The 6234-nt window shown below is 47.6% G+C and overlaps 1 pseudogene; it reads right to left on the reverse strand.

Moving 5' to 3' along the window:
• Window positions 1-1689: 1689 nt before the first annotated feature.
• Window positions 1690-2612, reverse strand: LOC146294941 (uncharacterized; annotated as a pseudogene).
• Window positions 2613-6234: the final 3622 nt, after the last annotated feature.

Consider the following 6234-nt stretch of genomic DNA (forward strand, 5'->3'; position numbering starts at 1 on the left):
GTCATCTGTAAAAGTTCCACCATGTTACAGGTGGTCCAAAAGCCGAGAGAGACCCCTTCAGAGAGGAAAACTGCCAACCACAGAAAACCTGTGTTGTGAAGCCATTGCACTGATGAAGCATACAGCTGATGAAGCTATTGTAAAGGAAAAGATGAACCAGACCTTCGCATATTGCCAAACAATGGTTCATTTCCCAAGTCCTCTGAGATATTCACAGCGTTTCCAAGATTCCTAGACATAGCAGGAATGGTATGTGAATCTTTAACTGCCTTGCCTTGAAACTGTCAGGACAATTGTTTTCTGATCTACAGCAGTGTAATTATGACTAATATGTTTCATTACCTGCATTTGCTCGGTGGGCCGACGCACTTTGGGCTGAATCGCCAATATCATTTATAGGCCTTTTTTTCGGGTCGGCCCATAAAGAATCGACAGCGGCCCATTAGTTAATTTTTTAGGGTAGGGCCGGCCCATTGAGAACTGACAGCGGCCCATTGGTGAATTTTCTTTATTGGCACTGGCCTGACCCAATCAAATCCAGGAACCCCCCTCCCTTCCCATCCACTCCCCTGATTCATAATAGGTGCGTTCGACTTCATGCATCGCTGCAGTGAATCAGTGCTGACTTGAAGCAGTGAATTCTGGTTATACTTTTTGTCCAATTTGAGACGGCGCCAAGGGAAGGTCACCGTGACGTATCCATCAAAGTACCGTGAGATCGATTCGAGAACAGCCAGCTGTGCAGCCGACTGCACCTCTCAAGAGCATCTGCACGGGTTCTAATGATGACACTAGGTGCATTTGATATGCACTGCGACTGCATGAAACAACCGGCGAGAGTAGCCTCTTGCAGTCGGGGAGGAGTTAAAAACGTTCCAGAAAAAAACAGACGAGGCAAGTTAGGCTGCAGCCTGCTGAGCTGCAGGACCGATGCCCTCGTGTCTGAAAGCGTGTTTTAGCTGTAGGGCCGGCACCCTTCATGCTGTCAGAGATAGCCTTTGGCAGCTGAGGCCCGACGCCCTCTAGTATGCAGGTGATGGCCTTTGGAGGCATTGTCGGCTCAAGGGCCGGCGCCCTTGAGACTATGTGAACAGCCTGTGCAGATGGCTGGGGAACCGACGTCCCAGCATACATGACCTGTGTAGGCTAGAAGGCCGACGCCCTTGAGTCTATGTGAACAGCCAGTGCAGATGGCTGGAGGACCACCGTCCCCGCGTACATGACCTATATGAGCGGAGGGCCGACACCCTCATGCAGTCGGAGATAGCCTGTGCTGGCTGAGGCCCGACGCCCTCGAGTATGCAGGTGATAGCCTTAGGCGGCTTTGTTGGCCCGAGGGCAGGAGCCCGAGAGACTATGTGAACAGCCTGTGCCGGCTGGAGGACCGACGTCCCCACGTACATGACCTATGTAGGCTATAGGGCCGACGCCCTTGAGTCTATGTGAACAGCCTCTGCCGGCTGGGGGACCAGCGTCCCCGCGTACATGGCCTATGTGGGCCAGAGGGCCGACGCCCTAGAGTGTATGAGAACAGCCTGTGACGGCTGGAGGACTACGTCCTTGTGTGCATAGGGAGCCTGAGAGGCTAGAGGGCTGAAGCCCCGGGGAGAAGCCTTGTAGAACACACAGTTGATGCGAGAACGAAACACCACCGACCACCAGTTATTTGCAAATACTCACAGAGAGCCATCAAGGCCATAGGGATCGTTGGGCCTCTATGATGGAAGCAGCATCCGGACGGGCGTAGGAAGAATAGGCAGAGGAAGACCAACGCCCCAGCTGTTGCAGAGTCGCAGTGGACAACCCTGGGACTGTAGCGGACGTGGCAGCACCAATCCTGAACGAATGGCCTGAATACCGTCCAGGGGGAAGGTTGCACTTGGACACTACCTGTGCTAAGTGGTGACTGAACCAGGACTGAGACATAGGTTTATTGGCAGGGGTTATGAAGAGAGGGGAGATCAGATCTGAGGAAGCCCTCATCTTGACATACCGAAGCATGGAAGCGAAAGGACAGAAAGGACCCCCCGTGCGAGCAATGACTACGAAGCAAGAGCCTCCAGTTTTAGAGTGTCTAAGAAAAAGGTTGAAGAATTCGGGGTGAAATGTCAAATCAGAAAAGCAAACGTCTGAGGTGGGATTAAACGCATTTGAGTGGTGAATTCCTTGCACCGAAGAAACCCGCAGAAAGCCAGTAAGAACAAACAATCTGAAAGGGAGTTGATGTAGCGGGAGAAACAACGACGTCTGAGCACCGAAAACATGGTATGCAGAACGGATAGAGTGAACGGATAGTGTCGTCCACTTTAGGGGTAAACGCTTTGCCTATTCCTTTGAACAGCAATTTGATAGCAGGATTGGACAAAAGAATGGGAAACAAAAGATCCAGGCATCTGGCATTGAATTGGATGCCCGCGACCAGACCTTTAATATAGCATGGCTGGAAATGGCGAACATCCATTGACAAACAAAAGCACATACAATATTTACACTCAAGCCGCCAATCCATTCCTCATACATCCCTTAGCTGCCCCTAAATAAACCTTCAGTGAGCGCTCCTTTAATCTAGGGCCAGTGACGAGAGAAGTGGAACAGCTAGGGGCCACTGGCATGCGTCCGGGCACAGATCCCTGAAAAATTGGAAATTGAAACGAGAGAGAGCATCAGCTGGCCCGGAACGTGACGTGCAGTGAGGATAAAGTTATGACATACGGAGAGCCATGTAATGCGTCTCATGAATGACATGATTAACGGGCAGTTTGAACGGCCTTTGTTAATAATGCTAACCACGGCGCTGGTTGTCGCACAAAACAGCGATTCGCTTGCGGCACCACGACTGGCCCCACAGGTGACATGCAACCGCTACTGGGTATATTTTGTGCAAAGCGGATGAAGCAGCGGGCGCAGCAAAGTCGTGGGGCCACGGGCTAGCGAACCACTGCTCCTGATAATACCCCCCAAAACCGACGGACGGAGCAGCGTCAGTAATGAACCAAAGCAAGTCAGAAGACCGAACGACGTCGTCGTAAAAGAACGACACGCCCTTCCAGCCCTCTAGCAACCGAAGCCAGAAAGACAAGTCGGAACGGCACCCATCGTCCAAGCACAAAGGGTTGAGTTATGGCCGGACACGGAGGAAGCCAAGACAAGCAGCCGGGAGATGAATGAGTGGCCCTGGGAAATAACGCCATGGCGAAATTCAGATGTCTGAGAAGGGAGAGCCTCTTAGAAACGACACAAGAAGCCACCGAAGACCAGGCCAGGCTGCACGCTCGCTCGAGCTTCTCGGCAGGCAGAGAAGCCTTCATTCCAAGCGTGATACCCAGAAACTTGAGGCGAGTGGCCGGCCCGAATGTCTTCTCGTCGGAAAGGGGAACGCCCAGTCTGCGGAAAAGGTTCTTGAGGAGCAGCAGCAAAGAGCCAGAAGCATCGTTAGGAGAATCTACCAACAAAAAATCGTCTAGCAAGTGAAGCAGCGCGGGGACCCGGACCCGATTTAAAAGGATCCAACAAAGGGCCTTGGACACCTGGTTAAAAATGAAAGGGCTGCTCCCACACCCAAACGGAAAGCGCACGGAGAAATAAAACCAATTCTCCCATTTCATGCCGATGGGGGCGATTTTAAAGGCATTGGTGATGTCGGCCTTGGAAAGCCGGGCTCCGGGCCCTGCCAGCTTTACGAGCCTAATGGCGTGATCGATGGTGGCGTAGTGCAATGAGCATGGCTCGAGGGGAATAAGCCAGTTTATTCCGGGAACCGGACCAGAACGCGGGGCAGACAGGTCCAGGATAAGCCGTTTCTTCCCGGAGTACTTTCACGTAGCATCGCTGAGGGGACTGCTGCGAAAAAGGGGAAACGGAGACGAGGTAAACGGGCCTACAACGTAGCCCAAAAGGGTTACACCTAGCTACAGCAAATTTGTTACCTTGTTAGTTTTCTGTTCCAGACCGCTTCTGGGAGGTACTGTACAAATCGTCCAGTCACCAGCTCAGGGGTCTCATTTATAAAACTTGCATACGCGCAAGACGGGGCTGAAAATGTGCGTACGCCACTTTCCACGCAAAGGTTGTGATTTATAAAAAAACAACTTGACGGGAGAATGTGCGGTCCTCCACGCAAACTCTGACCCTCCCATAGGCCTACGCACATTTTGAAAACAGTTGGAATTGGCAACGCAGATGACCGTACTGTAGTCAGACTGCAGAAATTGAATGTGGGAAGAACATTACTTGTGATAATTATATATTTTGTTTTCCTCACACACGTTTTTTTCATTAAATTTCATGATTATCATTAAGATTACATCCAGCAGTGTTATTTGCGCTTGTACTGAGTGATTCTTGTTCCATAAACACCTTGTACAATCCAACTCAAATTTTAAATACAAATTCAGCGCTTCCTCACCATCAGATTGTCCACTACGGGAGTTCAGGAGGGGGAGATTCCCATGCATGGAATACAGGATAACATCACATATCCTACCTTTAGATAACTGCAGAACACAGTGTATAACTAAATATATTTATTTAATACTGTGCAAATATCCTCATCTGTAAAAAACTGGAAATACAGTCGTCAAGCTCCGCTGCAATTGCTACTCTACGTCCTCGTTATCAGTCCAGACTTTAATAGATTATTGTTCATAACAAAACGCTTTTGTTTTCAAATTGTATCTCGACTCGCAGTATCACTGCCACAGTTGACCCACTCGCACAGTTTTTTTAAATTGGTGATCCACCGGCCACCACATTTTCTGAGTTTTCGGGCTCCACCAATAGGCTAACAAATCAAATCAAATGTATTTGTATAGCCCTTTTTACACGCAAGCATGTCACAGAGGGCTTCACATACGCCCATAGAACTGCCCCTCAACCAACCTAAACCCTCAAGGAAGACAAGGAAAAAATCCCAGAAAAACTCCCACGATTTGATTTTGATTTAATGCGAATGCCGTTTACAGTTTTGCATATAAACGGTCATAAGTTTTACACTATGCGTTTTGTGTAAAAGTTTTTTTTTTTTTTTACATGTGGAAATGGCTACAGCTGTGCGTCAAGCGCACTTAAACCTTTTGAATAAACTAAATTATATAATAGGCCTACACATGAAATTAAATTAAATGAATCCATTAAACATTAATCCATACAATTTTCAGACATGCACACGCACGCACACAGCTATCTGTGTCTGAGAAGTTGTCATGCGCTATGATTCACCGTAAAGAACAATCGTATGCCAGGGTCATGATGAGATACTAGATTAGCATTCATGAGGTGCTTTGCATTGACTATATATGGTTACAAATGGGCGTGTTCAGGGCGGGGTACAATGCTGATTCACGTACGCACACTTGTGGGTAAACTGTGATTTATAAAGGGAACATTGCGTACAGGTGTGCGTACGCACGGTTTTATAAATCTGAATTTTTGTGTGCGTACGCCATTTTAGGCTTTTGGGTTAGGGTAAACCCTAAAATATGACATTATTTTAAAAGTGACCAATAACATCAACTATGCAAAACACTTACAATGTATTTAGTCCTGATAAAATGATTACGCTTATTCGGAAAGAGATGTTTATAATGTGACAAGTCAGTCATCGCGTGATCAGTGTCAGTCTCCGCAAAAATGGAGAAGTATAAATCGGCCTCTAGAATGATGAATCCCAATATATCGTAAGTTGAAAGCGCGTGCCCTGTTGCTCCTATTTAGCATAGGTAAACGCCCCGTTAATTCCCATAAAAAGGCATGAGATGGCAGGGCCGTGTGCACACTCAGAAATGTAAAAAAGACATGGTAAAGACGGAGGAGACCTCGACAAAAGACTTGACAGTTATTCTCAAGTGGAGGTAGCTACAGCTGCAAGAAGTTAGCGACAAACGTCATCATATTTAATAGCGTCAGCGGTGGATACAAAGCAGTAAATAAAACCGATGCAGGAATGCAATTACTCATGCAGTGAACGCTGTATCTGAAGAAGGGCGCAGATCTGATGAAGTGAAAAATAAATGGTTTAACTTTAATCTGAATTTTGAAGCAAAAAAACATATTTCAAAACATAGCCTAGAAGACAGTTGACTGTTACAAATATATCCATGAGGACTGCTCTTGGTAGCCTAAAGCGTCACTCTCTACAAATAAATTGGTATGGACAAAGGAATGCGTTCCCTCCTCAAGGCACGATCGGCAAAATTTTGCAGCAGCAATAAATATATGACTTTGTGTGAAGTTGTA

This window comes from Hypomesus nipponensis, chromosome 4, assembly GCF_054491055.1.
Source record: "Hypomesus nipponensis isolate SF chromosome 4, ASM5449105v1, whole genome shotgun sequence".
In the NCBI taxonomy this organism is placed as follows: Eukaryota; Metazoa; Chordata; class Actinopteri; order Osmeriformes; family Osmeridae; genus Hypomesus; species Hypomesus nipponensis.